Genomic DNA, 16946 nt, shown 5'->3' with positions numbered 1-16946 from the left:
CGTTCTCCTTGTAGAAGTGTTTTTCTGTGACTTTGTTTCTCCAGCTTTTGAAAAGGACTACGGGGGGGGGGGTGTCTTGGTGACCAGATAATTTCCTGGGCTCTCTGGACGGAGACTCGAACCCTTGTTTGTTTCTAATTAAAACCAAATTGTGAGGCAGATGTATTTTGCCTTCTGTGCTCTGTGTGGGGGGTTGCAGTCTAGATGCAGACTTGCTTGTGGCTCCCTGATGGACCCATGGAGGCAACAGGGCAGCCAGGATTATATAAAAAGGTAATGAAGGAATGGGTTTCCCAAATCTAAAACCTGACTGTGCAGTCAGTCTGATACGGGCCCCAAAATCTCCATTTTTCCTCCTCCACGGATGCATTAGCTAAAAACCATCAATGTAAGCACTTGAGCAAATGTGTAACAGGAACCCAGCTGTATAAACAACAGCTCTCTCCTTCATCAGTCCGTGACGCTTAATGGATGACCTTGTCAGTGGAGACAGGATGGCAGAGCTGGGGCTTCTCTTGTAAGCACACTGACGCACAGACTCTGCAAGACAGGAGGCTTTGCGCAACTAACCCCAAGCTAGAACAGCGAGATGGAGTGCTGCTGTGATAGGAATTTTGAGGTCTAGATATATGGCAATGTTCATAACTGCACGTACATCGATCAAGCACAGGAAGACTGACCTGAAGTCATTTTTTGATTCCTAAACTGAGCAAATGTTTCTCTGCATGGTCAAAGTGGAAAAACCTCCTCATTGTCTTTTCCTTCAAAAATCCTGTCTTAAGGGTATGTCTGTGTTTGAGTAAGGGTGTGAGCCTTATCATTACAAAAGAATGGCCAGGCTACCAAGGAAATCCAATCAAGTAACCTGCCAGACAGGAAATAAACAAGGACAAGAGAAAAACAACATTTAAATTTCTGTGATGTAGGTGGGATGTATCTGAGGGGTGGTCTTAGGTTACACCCCTTCTGTGATGTATGCATAATGTTTCTGGGGGTGGTCTTGATCTACAGGATGGGAATTTCATAAGCCCTTTTATAAGCCCTTGCACAGCATTTTTGTGGGTCCTCTTCCTCTCCTGCGTGTGAGGGGATCACCCTGTTGCAACAGATCAATAAAGATCAAGCTTACTAGCTGCTTTGCTTCTCAATATTCTCTGGTTGGCCTCTGTTATTTTCTCCTACCAATAGGGAACCTCCTACCAATAGGGACTTTATATGGGCTCTTGGATACCCCATAAGGGAAAAGGGCATATTTTTTATTTACAACACTGCGTAGCGCTCCATCTCCCTGTTCTGGCTTTGAGCAGCCTGCATTCGCTCTATAGGACGCACACACATTTCCCCTTAATTTTTGTAGGGGAAAATGTGCATCCTATAGAGGGGAAAATACGGTATGTCCCCTCTCAGTCCCTAACAGGAGTGCTGTTGTTCAGCATTCCAGGCAAGCCAGAAACTTTGCAGCAGTTGGGATGCGGGGAGAGAGAAACCAATTTTATTTGTGTGCACGTGTTTCAGTCGACATAAGAAGAGGCGTTCCTAGTTTAACTATGTGCTGTGTGACATGCTTTTTTGTCTGGCATTCAGCTTCATTGGGATTCCAATGTGGGAGCCAGTGGAATGTGGGAGCTTCCAATGTGGGAGCCATGAAGTCATGGCAAAGGCTTGTAGTGCCACCTGGTGCCTCGCTGACCTTGGTGACCTGCATGTCCGTGCCTTGCAGTGTATTAAGTGCATAACCTTATATGGCGATGGCGATGGGTGGGTAAAAGCCATGACCGGATGTAGGTAACGTGAGACATTGGCAAACAGCCATGCAAGAGGAGAGAACAAAGGATAATAAAAGATACCGATGTGGAGAGAAGTTCGAAAGGAGCTGCTCATACCACCCTGAAAATATTGCTGGCTCTCTGTGTCTTTATTTTATGCTAAACTGCGCCATTTGTGACGGCTGGCTTCCGTCAGACCAAGGGTTGGGTTCTAGCATGATGGGTGTGAACAAATAGCGCTCTCTCTGCTGATGACATGGCTCCCCAAATCTCTTTTCTGATGAGAGCAGCTTTTGCATCTCATTTGGAAACCAAGGACCCAGAGTCTGGAGGAAGAACGGGGAGGCACACAATGCCAGATGCTTGAAGTCCAGTGTGAAGTTTCCACAGTCTGTGTTGATTTGGGGAGCCATGCCATCAGCTGGTGTTGGTCCACTGTGCTTCATTAAGTCCAGGGTCAACACAGCCGTCTACCAGGGGATTTTGGAGCACTTCATGCTTCCTTCAGCAGACAAGCTTTATAGGGATGCTGACTTCATTTTCCATCAGGACTTTGGCACCTGCCCACACTGCCAAAAGTACCAAAACCTGGTTCAATGCCCATGGGATTACTGTGCTTGATTGGCCAGCAAACTCTCCTGACCTGAACCCCATAGAGAATCTTTGGGACATTGCCAAGAGAAAGATGAGAGACATGACACCGAGCAATGCAGAAGAGCTGAAGGCTGCTATTGAAGCATCCTGGTCTTCCATAACACCTCAGCAGTGCCACAGGCTGATAGCATCCATGCCACACGGCACTGAGGCAGTAATTGATGCAAAAGGGGCCCAAACCAAGTACTGAGTACATATGCATGCTTCTACTTCTCAGAGGTCCAATATCGCTCTATTTGCAATCCTTGTTTTGCTGATTTCATTTACCGTAATATTCTAATTTTCTGAGATTGTTAATTTGGGGTTTTCATCAGCTGTACACCATGATCATCACAATTATAACAAATAAAGGCTTGACATATCTCGCTTTGCCGGTCATAAGTCTATCTCATATATTAGTTTCACCTTTTAAGTTGAATTATTGAAATAAATGAACTTTTCCACGATATTCTAATTTTCTGAGTTTCACCTGTATTACTTTCTGAAGAGGAAATAAAAATCTGCGTCAGATGACACCACAAAACCCACCTTGGATGGCTGCAAGAGAGCACAGAAGCAGCCCAAGCCAGGAAGGGTGGGCCTCCCCCTGGTTTGGACCAATCCCTTGCCCCAGAGGACCTCCCTGAGCCCCACAGTCTCCTGGGCAGAGGTGGAAGGGCAGCATCAGGATGTTACAATATAGAAGCAATGCGGCCGCGAGCTGCTAGCTTGAAAGCAAAACATAAATGGGAATATATAAATGGGAATGTTGGGACTGTTCTGTGGGAAACAGTGGGACAGTCTATTCACAGGGTGAAGCACCGGAATTAGCTCAGAGTGTAATATGAGCTGTACAGGAAGTACAGGAGGAGTTCGTCTCTTGGCTGCTGGAGTTTGAAGAGAGCAGACGTGTTTTTCTGTAACGCTGCAAAGACAGAAATAAAGGCATGTAAATACGTTTCTGTCTATCTCTTTCCCCTGCCTGGGAGGGCAGGAAAGAGTGGTGTGTTCTTCTCACGCTGAGGAGGATCGCCGATCGCGACCTCTGCCTGGATCCTGCCGGAGAATGCAGACAGGGAGGTCAACTGGTGATTCAAGCCGGGTGCCTGGAGAGTGGCCAGTTTCTCCTGATAATGGCTTGAATCCCAACACAGGAAAGGGGGCAGGAAAAGCCTCTGGCCTCATCCTGGCACCCAGGGACACATACTGCATCATCTGTGTTGAAAGTTGTTTGGGGGTGTGCTCTCGGGAGCGATGGAAGCAACCAAAGAAATGAATACAGGAAGGAGAGCTACTTATTCTAAGGTGGGGGAATCTTTGCGCAAAGGCCAGCAGTTCAGAAATGTTGCTGGCCGGTACTTTCCCCAAGGGTGCAGCCTTGAAGGTCCTGCAGGAGGAAAGAGTGTCTCAGAGTCAGGGGCCAGTCTGGGCTAAAGCGGCCACCACGGAGTCCCTGGCACTCCTGAACCATGAGGGCTGCAAGTTTTGGTCTTGGACCAACCCCATCCTGCCTATTGAAGCAGACAGACAGGAACATCTTCCCAGAGCACGGTCACCATTTGGAGTTTCCGCATTGGCCTAAAGGAAAGTCACTAAAGAGTTAGCGATTCTGCCAGTCTCTGCTTCCTGCCCCTGCGTTTGTATTATAAGGGGTCACAAGGTGGGTCTGCAATACAGGGGTCTAAGTGCTGAAAAATAAGGGGGGGGTTTAATAATAAAAAAACCCCACAATCAGTTGTAACAATGGCAGATGACAGGTGGCATCCTAAAATCTGCATTTAGTTCGACAAGAGGGAAAACATATTTCCAAAACAATTACAGGGCAGGATTAATATAGGATCCAAGATCCCTCATTTGCACAGGCACCAGAGCTGCTGTTTCTGGGAGAAAACGCTAATACAGTGGTACCTCAGGCTACAGATGCTTCAGGTTACAGACTCCGCTAACCCAGAAATAGTACCTCATCCTGCAAACGGAACTAAACTACGCTATACAGACTCCTTCCTTCCTGCCTCCCTGCCTCTGCTGTGGAGAATAAACTCTCCACGCTTGGAGAAGGCTGCTGCTCCACCTTGGGCTGGCCTGAAGCGTCCATCGGCCGGCCGGCTTTGGAGAGGAGGGCAGGCTCAAGTGCCTGAGCAAGTTGGGGGGGAGCCCACAAGGGCCAATTTCTGTTCTCTCCCCCCCCCCCAATAATTTTTATTATTTTTTTCCAAATGTCGTAAACACAATAATAATATTATTCTCCTTTCAATCTATATCTTATCCAAATTAACTTCCCTCCACCCCTCTTCCGGCTTCTCCACATTGCTCTTACTTAAGCGTGATTACTATATATACATTCTATAAATGTCTATAATTCCTTAATAAATTTTTGTATTATACTTTAGACATACATTCCTTATTACAGCATTACATCTTGTGGTCTAACCAAATGTTTACAATAAACGTTATGAGTTTTATTCCAGTCCTGTGAGTGTCTTTATTTATCTACAGTTTTCTCTCTCTTTTTTTTAACAAAAATTTTATTAGTTTTTATAATATCAACAACAAACAAAAACACAAAACAAACAAAACATAACATAAATCATAACCTTATTGAAAATAACAGTTATTTACTTTATAAAATGACTTCCTTGTTTCCCCTTAGTTGAATTTCATTGCATATGCTTATAACGGTTTTCCAAATCCCAATTTTAATAGCCTTTAAATTAAACATTAACATCTTTAAGTCTTCTCCTTCTTGTATTAGACATATTATTTTATCAGTTAACATAAATACAATCCTAAGCCCATTAAGTATCTGGAAGCTATTTCCAATTATTTTAGCTTAACAAATTTAGCTAAATAATAATTAAAATTCTTCGTGGTGTTCCTCCTCCTCCTGGTCGCGGACTCTTCCAGTTAGATCGGCTAGCTCCATAAAATCCATCATCTTCATCTGCCATTCTTCTACTGTTGGTAATTCTTGAGTTTTCCACTTTTTAGCTAACAAAATACGAGCCGCAGTTGTGGCATACAAAAATAAATTAACATCTTTCTTGGGCAATTCCGAACCCGTTATTCCAAGAAGAACGGCCTCTGGTTTCTTTATAAATGTATATTTCAACATTTTTTTCCAATTCATTATAAATCTTTTCCAAGAAGTCTTTCACCTTGGGGCAGGTCCACCACATATGAAAGAATGTTCCTTCTTTTTCTTTACATTTCCAACATGTATTATCACAATTATGATACATCTTTGCTAATTTTACAGGAGTCAAATACCATCTATACATCATCTTCATAATATTTTCCTTTAACAAAGTACATGCGATGAACTTAACCCCTTTCTTCCACAATCTTTCCCAGTCCTCAAACATTATATTATGTCCTAAATCTCTTGCCCCATCTATCATCACCTATTTAACTTGTTCATCTTTCGTATGCCACTCCAGCAAAAGCTTGTACATTTTAGATAAGTTTTTACCTTCAGTATCTAATAACTCCATCTCCAACTTAGATTTTTCCAAGGCAAAACCATTTGTTATGTACCGTTTTCTCTAAGTATACCATAAATTTGAACCATTCTTTTTGGAATTTCTCATCATCCTGCTGTCGGATTCTTCCAGTTTGCCTTGCTATTTCCGCGTACTCCAATACTTTCTGTTGCCATTCTTCAGTTGTCGGAATAGCCTGTTGTTTCCATTTCTGTGCGAGGAGTAGTCTTCTTGCTGTTGTGGCATACAGTAAGAATTTCTGGTTTTCCTTTTTAATGTCCTCTCCAACCATTCCTAGCAAAAATGCCTCTGGTTTTTTATAAAAAGTGTATCTAAATATCTTTTTTTAACTCATTATATGTTAGTTTCTGCTCTCTTCACTGTGCAGCGAAGTGCTTGTCACAAGACAATGTTTACATTCCACAGTCAGAGCACTGTTGGGTTTTCCCACGGGAATGGGAAGCTGGATGTGACGTACACTGGTTTCCTGTTTCTCTCTGTTCTCTCGGTGTTCGAGGAGAAGGACGGTTGCTTCTCTGCTCCCGCAGAGGCAAGATGCATGTTTGTAAATTCTCTACAATGAACTGAAAATAAAGCAACTTAAAGCATGTGGCACGTACTATTCGTCATTCCGTTGTGCAATAGGACTCTGCTATATCAACATTTTGGTTATGGGCCCAGAAAGACGTAAATCAAACTGAGGATCAAAGACTCCAGCGATCGAGTCGGAATGCCGGCAGAGGTACAGAGGAACGGATCGCGTTATCTGCTCTGCGCGTCAAGTTTGATTGATGAAGGTATGTGCTCATGCTGCCCGGAGCAGCCTGGCAGCCTGCCAGCTCCTAGTTTATGGTTTTATGGCTGGACTTTGAACTTTTAAAGCCGTTTTGCCGTGTTACAGGCAAGGCTCTAAAGGCACAAGCTCACAGGCTTGGATGGCTGGGAAAACGAAAGTACTTTTACAAGTGCTTTTGGCTGAAGCTGCAGGACTGTGACGCAGCAGAAATGGCTAACGTAAGGCTGGTTGATGCTTTTGGGATTCCTAAGCTCAATAAGAATAACTACACGGAGTGGGTGCAGTATGCAGAGGCAGTTCTGCGGAAAGAAGGTCTGTTTAATGTTATTACAGACAACCCCCCAGCTCCAATTACAGCTGATTGGAATGCTAAGGATTCCAAAGCACGGGGAACGCTTACGTTGATAGTATCCCCAGAAGAGCTCTGTCTGTTGCGTGGAAAGACCACAGCCAAAGAAATTTGGAACTCTTTAAGAGAGGCTCACTTGAGGACAGAGGCTGGTTCCTCAATGTACTACTATGCCAAGCTGCATGATATGGCTCTTGCTGAAGGTGGAGATGTGCGTAAACACCTAATGGAGATGCAGAATCTGAGACATGAGTTGCAACAGAGAAGACTCAACTTTCCAGAGGCTGTGTATTCCTTCATGAAACTACATTCTTTGGGTCCAAGTTGGGAGTCCGTTGCCACTCAGATTGCTGTTCAACCAACTGCTCAGCTCACAGTAGCCTTTGTTACTGCCGTGATCCAGAATGAAGCAGATCGCCGGGGTGCTAGCTGCATGGGTGAGAGGGAGTCTTCACAGACGTCATCCCAGAGTGCAGTGGAACCACCAGAGGGCGCCAAAGCTTTGAAGGCAGTGAAATGCTACTCGTGTGGACGTCTAGGCCATATAAAGAGGGAATGCAGATATCCCAAGGCCAAGACAGAGCAGCGCAGTGGAAGTTCAGCGCGTGGAAAAGGCCAAAGCAAAGGCAAAGGTCCGGTGTCCAGGACAACGCAGCACAAGGCAATGGTCTCACGCTTCACTCCAAAGGTTGCAAAGGTCCAGAAGACGTCTAGATCTTTCTTCGTTGTTGATTCAGCAGCTACCCACCACATGTGCAACGATAAGAGACTGTTCGTGTCTTTTACACCGCAGGAAGGTGCGATTCACCAGGCGGATGACCACACGATCCCCAGTCAAGGCTACGGAACTGTTGTTCTTCACAGTTTGGACTTATCGATACATGATGTACTTTACGTTCCAGATGCCACACACAATCTTTTAAGTGTGATGCAGCTGAATGAACGGAACATTGACGTTTCCTTCAAGAACAAGAAATGCACCATCACAAAGAAAGACGATTATGTATTGCATGCTGAATGTGTTGATCGTTTGTTTGTTTTGTATTATGATGATGTTGTGCAGAATGAGACTTGTTGCATTGCAGGTTCTAACAAAAGTTTGCATGCAGGATGTATTCATGATTTTCACCGAAAATTTGGTCATTTGCATTTTGAGGCGGTTTCTAAAATGCCTACCTTGGTTGAAGGTATGACTATTAAACCCTGCAGGTACCACATGAAGTGCAAGGCATGCGCAGCAAACAAGGTGAAAATGGCTGCGAAAGGTAAGGTGTCTAGTAGGCAAGCTACAGAACCATACCAGGTTGTTCATGCTGATTTAGTTGGTCCACTATCGCCCTCTTTAGGTGGCAATAGGTTCTTCATGGTCCTCATTGATGCATTTTCTAGGTATATTTACGTGTACAATCTCAAGCAGAAATCAGAGGCTTTTCCAAGGTTTAAGGAATTCTGTGCTTGGTTAGAAAATGTGCATGGTAAGAAGATAAAAATTCTTTTCACAGATCGCGGGGGAGAATTCACTTCTCAGCAGTTTGAAGCTTTTCTGACTGAGAAAGGAATTCAACACGATTTGTCCAGTCCTCGCTCGCCATGGCAGAATGGGCTTTGCGAAAGGGCAAATCAAACATTGCTTCAAGGGTTAAAAACCTTGCTGCATGATGCAAATCTTCCAGAGAGTTATTGGGCCGAAGCTCTCTCATGTTTTCTTTACAGTTACAATCGCAGGTTATCTTCAGCGATTGGTTGTACCCCCTATGAGAAGATGTTTGGCAAGAAACCATACATCAAACACATGAGAATTTTTGGTTCTGACATGTGGATTCATTCACCACAAAGCTCCAAATTAGGCAAACGTGGATTGCATGGTATCTTTCTAGGTTATCAGAAAGGTTCTTACAGAATAATGATGACTGACTCTAAGACAATTAGGCTCACAAGAAGTGTTGAGTACAATGCCAAGTGGGGGGAGAACGTGGGAATTTTTCAATGTTATCCTGATGACAGTGATGAGACTGAGGATAAGCAACAACAACCCACACCCACTGATGAAGGTTCTGATTCTGAGTCTGAAACTGAATCGGATACTTCAGAGGATTTCAAGAGTGCGAAAGCCTCTATGCGACCCTCTGAAAGCTCTGATCAGGAATTAGAAGAACCATTGTTCACAATAGGTCACTTTTCTCCTAAGAAGGAAGAGGAGAGTGTTGAAGACCAAAGGCTAATTCGCAGGTCACAAAGAGCTACAAAAGGCAGACCTCCAAAGAGATTTGCTGATGAATATGCTAAGACAGCAGTAGCAGCTGTTAAAAGCTCCAAGAAGGTATTTGAACCTTCAAGTTTCCAAGAAATCCAGGATTTGGATTCTAAGGAAGCTGAGCCATGGTTAAATGCAATGAAGGCTGAGCTTGATTCCTTAGAAAAAAACAAAACTTGGGAGCTAGTTCCAGAAGTTCCAGGAATGAAACTGCTTGGAAACAAATGGGTCTTCAAAGCGAAGACTGATCAAAATGGCAAGATAGTCAGACACAAAGCCAGATTGGTAGCCAGAGGTTTTGCACAAGTACCAGGTGAAGACTATCACGAGACCTACTCACCCACGGTGAGGTATGAGAGCATTAGGCTTATGCTCAAGCTAGCTGCAGAGGAGAATCTACACATTAGTCACCACGATGTGAATACAGCTTTTTTGTACGGATCTCTAGGTGAATCACTTTATATGCATCCACCTGATGGCGTACAGGTAAAACAGGGATTTGTTTGTGCTCTAAAGAAGTCCCTTTATGGTCTCAAACAAAGTGCACGGTGTTGGCACACAAAACTCACTGAAGCATTGTTTTCTCTAGGTTTTCAGCAAGGGAAAGCTGATCCATGTGTATTTGTCAAAGAGGAGGGGCAAAAGAAACTGTACTGTTTGTTTTATGTTGATGACATTTTATTCTTTTGGAAAGATGTCACAATGTACAATAATGCCCTAGCTCAACTGAAAGAGCACTTTGACATGAAAGATCTTGGTGTGGTAAACAATTACCTATCTCTGGAAATAGAGAAAGATCAAAGTGGTAACATTCTAGTACACCAGTCACGGAAAATTGCTGATGTGTTAAGCAAACTGAACCTGATGGATGCTAACCCTGTAGACACACCGATGACAACAGGTTATCAGGTAGAAGACACTGAAGAAACATTTTCTGACACTACACTGTACAGAAGTGTGCTAGGCAAGCTAAACTTCATTGCCAGATGTTCAAGACCTGACATTGCTGTTAGCTGTAATTTGCTAAGCAGACAAGTCAACAATCCTACTGTTAAGGATTGGAAAGCTCTGAAACGCATAGCACGCTATTTGAAAGGCACTATGCATTACAGACTGAGATTTTACAATCAGAAGTCTGGTGGTCTTGAGATTTTTGCAGATGCAAGTTTTGGAAGTGACACTACAGACAGGAAAAGTACGTCTGGAGTTTGCTACATGTACAATCAGGGTCTATTTGATTGGTCATGCAAGAAGCAAACAACAATTAGCTTAAGTACATGTGAAGCTGAATTGAATGCACTGTCTTATTCACTTAAGGATTGTGAATGGTTGTTACAATTGTGCAAAGACATGAAAATTCCTGTCAAATGTCCAATCCAGGTTTACCAGGACAACAAAGCATGTTTGGCTTTGCTGAATTCGGAAGGTTGTAAGCAAAGCACGAAGCACTTGCAATTGAAGGTGCAACATGCTAGGGAACATATTCAGAAAGGACTCGTAAAGGTGTCCTATATGCCAGGTAATGAAATTCCTGCTGATGTATTGTCCAAGATTGTATCAAGGGATCAACACTGTACCTATGTACAGAAGTTGGGTTTGTACTGATATTGTACGAACACGCTGCCCAGTGATGTTCACAGAAAGGGGGAGGATGTTAGTTTCTGCTCTCTTCACTGTGCAGCGAAGTGCTTGTCACAAGACAATGTTTACATTCCACAGTCAGAGCACTGTTGGGTTTTCCCACGGGAATGGGAAGCTGGATGTGACGTACACTGGTTTCCTGTTTCTCTCTGTTCTCTCGGTGTTCGAGGAGAAGGACGGTTGCTTCTCTGCTCCCGCAGAGGCAAGATGCATGTTTGTAAATTCTCTACAATGAACTGAAAATAAAGCAACTTAAAGCATGTGGCACGTACTATTCGTCATTCCGTTGTGCAATAGGACTCTGCTATATCAACATTATACACACTATCCCAAAAAGTCTTCACCTTGTCACACAACCACCACATGTGGAGAAAATTTCCCTCTTTTACAGTGCATTTCCAACATGACTTCAAAAACGGGAGCCAAACGGGACAGGGGACTCTGTGTCCCAGAAATGGAAGTCTGTTGGGTAAGGGGAGCAACCTTAAAACCATTCGTGATGCCATCAGGACACTGACACTGAGCAGCTGGAGGAGGGGGCAGCACTGGGGGCTTCCAGGAGACCCCACAGCAAGCGCTTGAAGTGCCTGTGGGAAAAGAGAGAAGAGAGTGCTGGGTTAAATTTTGCAAATGTAATGTTATGGAAAATCAAGGTGTGAGGCTGCTCAGTCACCCAGCTCGTCAGGCAGAGCCCGCGGGTCCCTGCGGAATAAAAGAAGGAGTCCAGCCAACCGGAGCAAATAGCTGTAGACCAAAGTTTATTGCGCAATAGGTTCTAAGAGCAAATTTGAACCCCGAGGATGGGGTGACAAAGACTTTTAAAACTTTCCCACCATATCCCAGAATACAGTTCATACAGCATCATTGCTACCTCATCGACATGTCACAAAAGGGGAGGGGTTAACCTTGGCAAACATGTCCAGACAAGTCCTTGGTACAAGATTAGCATAGGCAGACATGGCAGGGCAAGACTCAGGTATAAGATTAGCATAGACAAATATGTCTTAAGTACCCACCACCCAAAAGTACAATAGAAGTTCCTTTGCATGTCTGGAGCCTGAGGCGAGTCAGGTGATGAGATCTGGCTTCCTTTGGCTAACAATGAGCCCAGCAATTGTCACCTCTGGGAACTTCCTGGAGTCCTTTTTCAAGGGGGGGGAAATAGCTTTGGAATGGAGAAAACTGGCAAAGGAGATGATTTTATATTATTTTTAAAGCTAGGTAACTTCCCTGAGCTGTCAAGTTGAAAGGATACATTCAGGCATAATATTTGTAATATTTAACTTTAAAGATGTAACACACACACACACCCCCGGTAATTTCCGTAACTGTGTGAAGAAGAAAGAGCTGCAATGAAGGGAAGTCAAGACAGAGGACATACCTCTCTGTCGTCATCATTTTCTGTGTCCCCAAGAATGGTCTCCATGGTCCTGTGCAGGATCGCACTTCCCATATCACAGCTGAAATTGGGGTCTCATGTTGCTGCAGAGATGAAGGGGAGAGGGTTAGACGCTGCCTCCTCCAAGTCTCCCATGCATTGGGTTTAGGGGGAGGGAGATGAAGGTATTAATTGAAATTGAAATTGTTAAAGATTGTACAGGATTGAGGAGATTTAAAATAAGGAATGAAAACAAGGGAGGAAACAGCAAGAAAGGTGTTGGAAAGAAGATCAGTGTAAATGAAAACAGGAGGCTTAAGGTTTTGTTATAAATGATTTTATTCTGGATCTGAAGTGCTTTGTTGTAAAGAATGTACATTATGTGAATAAAACAATTAAAAAAGAAGAAAATAAATTGGGGTCTCGTGATGCTGCAGAGATGAAGGGGAGACGGTTAGATGCTGCCTCCGCCGAGTCTCCCTTGTCCCCTTCTCCTTCCTGCTTGCTCTTCCCCACCCAGAGCTCCCCCTGGAGTTCTGCCCCCCACCCTGTCCATCCCAAAGACCCCATTCACCTTAGCTGGAGGAGGGCGTACCAACCAAGCGTACCAACCAAGCATGTACATAGATCAGCACAGGAAGACCGATCTGGAACCATTTTGACTCCTAAACTGAGCAAATGTTTTCTCTGCAAGGTCAAAGTGGGAAACCTCCCCATTGTCTCTTTCCTCACAAATCCTGTCTTAAGGGCACATTTAAGATATGAATAGGGTGTGAGCCTGTGAACTGGCCCAGGAACTAAGTATTTATCACTACAAAAGAATGGCCAGGCTCCCCAGGCAATCCAGTCAAGTAACCTGCCAGTCAGGAGATAAACAACGACAGGAGAAAAACAACATTCAAATTTCTGTTTTAGACCGCCTTTTCTGTGATGTAGGTATGATGTATCTGAGGGGTGGTCTTAGGTTACACCCCTTCTGTGATGTATGTATGATGTTTCTGGGAGTGGTCTTTGACTCCAAGGTGAGCAATTTAAAATGTCTATATAAGGGCGGACACACCTCGATTCTGGGTCCTCCTTTCCTGCATGTGGTGAGTGAGGACCCTGTTGCAACAGTTCAATAAAGATCAGGATTGCGAGCTGCTTTGCTTCTCAGTATTCTCTGGTTGGCCTCTGTCATTTTCTCCTACCAATAGGGAACCTATGTAAAGACTCTATATGGGCTCTTGGATATCCCACAAGGGAAAAGGGCAATTTTTGTTGACAACAAAAGTCAGCTCCTTTATAGAATTGGCAACCCCATGCCCTAAGCCAGCAGGGTCCTCCCCAAAGCCCCTCCCCTCCCTCCCCCACCTCTCCATGGGGGTTCCTCCCCAGAGCGGCCTCTGCTGTCGGATGCTTGGACACCTGAAGGGCATAGAGTTTGGGTGTAATCTTCGACACCTCCCTTTCCATGGAGGCGCAGATTACAGCTATAACAAAGGCGGCATTTTTCATCTCCGCCAAGCTAAGCAGTTGGCTCCTTACCTCTCTCGCCCTGACCTAGCCACCGTGATCCACGTGACGGTCACCTCCAGACTGGATTATTGTAACTTGCTCTACGTGGGGCTGCCCTTGAGATTGACCCAGAAACCGGGGGGGGGCGCTAGGGGCACATTGGAAGATGGCCAACAATACCATCTCTCCGGCTCACACAAGGTAATTAAGAGGCTAATATGGGAGTAATTAGCCTCCTGGCTTTTCCCAGGGAGAATGGGAAAACGCTGCCTCGTCCGCGGATGCCTATAAATCACCCTTGAGTTCGAAAGAAGGAGGGGGTGAGGGCACTGGACAGAAAGCCCTTGTGTGAGTTTTTGGCTCTCCCGGACGCTGCTTCTGATCACGACCCTAGTTGCATGACTCAAGATAAACAATTGAGGAAGAGTAAATGCACATGCTTCAAGCGAAAGAAAGGGAGTATTGATTGCTAATTGAATCGACCTCTGATAAGCTGAGTGATGGGTTGGATTGAACAGAAAACTACATCAAAAGAAGACTACATCAAAGAAGCACAGCTATGTCGGTATGTGAAATGGAGCGGAAAGGGGGGGCTTTTCTTTTTTTCTCTGTGTGATTTACCTAACAACCCCTCCCTAAGAAGAACCGTCGCACGACCGATAGCAAACGAGATGGAATAATAAACTGTGTGGAAATGAATTATTAACCAGAGGCTTTGTTTTGTGGAAGATCTGGAAAGGAAATGAAAGGCTTTTGGGTGACACAGTTCTAACTGAGACAGGCTTTGTTGCAGGATTTATGGTCAAGAGGGGGAGGAAGCCACGGCTTTGCTATTACATCTGAATTCTACGTTTGGTCTGGCAAGAACTCCCCTGAAAAGACTGATGTTGGAGCAACAGGTCTGGGAAAGTTAATGAGCAGACGCTTAGACTGTATTTTACGGGAAATGCTGAAATGGCGTCTGCCGTTCGAACAGGACCTTTGGATTAATGTTAAAATCCACACAGGACTACAACAATGTTTGTTTCAACTCGCTTGTGGAGACTCTCAGAGGTTATAAAGAAAGGGGGGGGGCCAAAAAACGATAACAACAAGAAGATTGGAAGACAATTTGTAAAGGATAATAACAAAGAGATGGAACGATAGAACTGTGAACATCAAAGCTTTCTGAGCTTGAAGCATGGGTACCCCCAACAAAAATTAAAATTCGGCTAAATATTTGGAAATATTTGGAGTTTATTATGTATTGGTATAATTTGGAATTAATGTGATTTGTTAATAAAAATTATTTTAAAAAAGAGAGAGAGACCGACCCAGAAACTCCAGCGGGTGCAGAATGCCGCGGCGAGACTCCTTACGGGGTCCTTGCTGCGAGATCACATGCACCCGGTGCTGTACCAGCTGCACTGGCTCCCAGTGGAGTACAGGATCAGGTTTAAGGTGCTGGTTTTAACCTTTAAAGCCTTATACGGCCTAGGACCCTCGTACCTACGGGACCGCCTCTCCTGGTATGCCCCACAGAGAAAGTTACGGTCTTCAAATAAAAACATCTTGAAGGTCCCAGGCCACAGAGATGTTAGGCTGGCCTCAACTAGAGCCAGGGCTTTCTCGGCTGTGGCTCCATTCTGGTGGAACGCTCTGTCACAAGAGACTAGGGCCCTGCGGGACTTGACATCTTTCTGCAGGGCCTGCAAGACAGAGCTGTTCCACCAGGCCTTTGGCCAGGGCACAGCCTGACTCCCTCCCTCGGCAATCTTTGCAGAGCTGTGGCCCAATGGTTGCCATCGGTTTGATTTGAATTAATTTTATAATGAAAAAGATTGGAAAAAGTTCAAAGACTATTTACAGAAATATTGTAAAATTAATGAATGTTAGAATGATGTTGGATAGAAACTAAGTGGTTTTCAGCTGTAATGTTATAAGGGAATATGAAAAAATGGACTATTATTAGGCAAAAATCTAATGTTACAATACTTTAAGATTGAAGACTAGGATAAACAAAGAGGGGAGGGATTTGCTGAACTAACAAACTGAATTGGAACACAGAAAAGGGAGGCGTGAGGAGGTCCGGGAAATAAGCAAATGAAAGATGATTGAAAGGCTGGCTTGTTTTTAACTACTTTTATTTTGTATTTTTCTTTTTCCTTTTTCTATTTTGTAATATTTTGAAAATCTTAATAAATATCTTAAAAAATAAAAATATAATGAATGATTTTAGAGTGTTGTGTTGTGTTATGTTGTACTGTTGTACTGTTTTGTTGTTGTTAGCCGCCCTGAGCCCGGCTTCGCCTGGGGAGGGCGGGATATAAATAAAAATTATTATTATTATTATTATTATTATTATTATTATTATTATAGAGGTGTCTCAGGGCAGCCGCCTGGCAGCTCTGCATCACCTGGAGCAATAGATCTTGTTCTGGCTTCAGCAAAAGTCAGGCTGTCAGTTCCTCGCAACTGAGAGTCCTGGCAGCGGGGGGGAAGGTCTTTGGGATCCTCTCCCTCATACCTGTCAACTTTTCCCTTTTCTTGCGAGGAATCCTATTCAGAATAAGGGAATTTCTCTTCAAAAAAGGGAAACGTTGACAGCTATTCTCTCCCTACTCTTGTTTCCTCCAATACTCACCATTGCTGGATGAAGAAAGACTCTGGCACATCTTCAAGAAGAGAAAAACAAGTAATAAATGAAATAAGAAGCGAAATAAGAAGCTGAGAAAATAAGAATCCACTGATTGCGTCGCCTTGTCCTGAGTCAACTGCCACCAACTGCTCTCTCCTCCACTCGCCTCACTGCTAACCCAAAATGGCCGCCTGCAAGTCTGTGGTCCTTGTCACCATGGCAACCCCCCCCCTCACCTGGACCTGGCTCCACCTATTGGGAGATGATCTATAATGAAATAAAAAAATGTTTTAAGATAACCTTTGTTAAAAGACCAGAAGCGTTTTTATTAGGTATTTATTAGGCATTTTAGATATCTTACCAAAAGATATGAAAAATCCCTTCATGTATGTGACAACAGTGGCCGGAATTTTACTAGCTCAAAATGGAAAGGCAATGAAAAACCAGCGAAAGAACACTGGCAAGAAAAGTTGGTGGAATAGGCTGAAATGGTGAAGCTAACTCAGAGACTTAAAGAGAAGGACAATAATGACTTT

General features: G+C 44.0%; 1 long non-coding RNA gene across 1 annotated transcript; it reads right to left on the bottom strand.

Moving 5' to 3' along the window:
• Positions 1-11307: 11307 nt before the first annotated feature.
• On the bottom strand, positions 11308-16790 carry LOC309530635. Its single transcript, XR_014218794.1, has 2 exons — positions 16417-16790; positions 11308-12400 (listed from the first exon to the last, which is right to left on the bottom strand). It is a non-coding gene; the product is annotated as an uncharacterized lncRNA (long non-coding RNA).
• Positions 16791-16946: the final 156 nt, after the last annotated feature.

Source organism: Podarcis vaucheri, assembly GCF_965113315.1.
Source record: "Podarcis vaucheri genome assembly, chromosome: 4".
In the NCBI taxonomy this organism is placed as follows: Eukaryota; Metazoa; Chordata; class Lepidosauria; order Squamata; family Lacertidae; genus Podarcis; species Podarcis vaucheri.
This window is presented reverse-complemented; position numbering and strand designations above follow the sequence as displayed.